This window comes from Anas acuta, chromosome 3 (assembly GCF_963932015.1).
Source record: "Anas acuta chromosome 3, bAnaAcu1.1, whole genome shotgun sequence".
Taxonomy (NCBI): Eukaryota; Metazoa; Chordata; class Aves; order Anseriformes; family Anatidae; genus Anas; species Anas acuta.
Genome location: NC_088981.1, coordinates 23635424 through 23636790, shown reverse-complemented (window position 1 = coordinate 23636790; position 1367 = coordinate 23635424).

Here is a 1367-nt window from a genome sequence, read left to right as displayed (position 1 = left end):
CTTCTTTTCAGGTTCCCCTCACAATGTTTATTAGCAATTTACTAACCCTGAAAGCTGTGTTAACTTGTAATTTTCTGTGGCTTTATCAGTTAAGAGAACTGGCAGACATACGCAGTTATAACTCCACGCGTCTGCCTAAACCTCACATCCTATCAAAGTAAAGCTAAAAAGCCTCAAATAGTCAGTTCTGGAAGAACTAAAATTAAAGCAGCCCAACTTCCTGCAGGTTTCTTTATTGATTTTGCATTTAAAGTGCAAACCCTGGCTGAAGATTTTCCTGTGGTTCTGGTATTTGTGAGTGCTTTCTCTACTGTGAATTCTTTTGTGTATACTAAAATATGAGATGACATGACAGCTTTTTCCTCGGTTGTTGAGGTACTTGCAGGTACCCAACTACCTTCACAAAGCTGGTGGGAGCTTAGTTATCTTTGAGACCTCTGTTAATTTGGGGTGGAAGATGCAAACAGTTCCAAAATTTCTGGGCTAGGAAGGGCAATTGAACACACAGAGTGAGCTCACAAACCTTTCACAGGGAACTAGTCCTCAAGGAAAAAAGATGACATCTTGAATCATCAGCAAAATTCAATCCTTTCATCCACATCAGATTTTTCTTCAATTACTTTTTCCTCAGTAATACTTCGTTCTTCAGTGTTCACCATGGTTCTTCCAAGAAAACCTAGACTGATAAGGAACACGGCTTTTTCTCATCTTTGGGTTTCTGTAGCCTCTTCTCCACATTCTCTTGATCCACGATTCTGCAGGGGCTTCCTACTTCCTTACTTCTCCTATAGTCTTCCTTATTAACTCTTGGAGAGGGTGAACAGTAGGCATACAGGAATCAGAGATGTTTTTCTCTCTCATGTTTGACGCTCAACTTCCAAAAGTTGTGGCAAAACTAAGACCACGATATTCCCCCAATTGGAAAAATCTTGACGGTATTTTTCTGTCATATTTCAGCAAGCACAAGTAAATCGGAGATTTTTTTAAAGGTTTCTAATTTGACCATAGTGGACTGATTTCACGACAAGCATCAAAAGACAGCTGCCTGCAAACATGGCAATCTGCATCCCGTTGCGATCCTGTCACGCACTAACAGCACTTACCTAGTCATCTTTCCTTAACCTCACTGAAAGATAGCAGCTGCACCGTTCTCACTAGCACTCTTTAATGATAATAACAAACTTTGGGCAGGCAGCTGGCGGGATGAAGTTTGATAAGAATGGCTAAAACGTGACAAAGTGTAACAGCGACTGTGCCAGACAGTCCCAGGCAGAACGCGAGACGTGACTGCAATGCAGAGCAGGGGCAACTTCAGCTGCTCAGCTTACGCTTTTTTAACTGAGGAAATCAGACTGACAAATTATAAC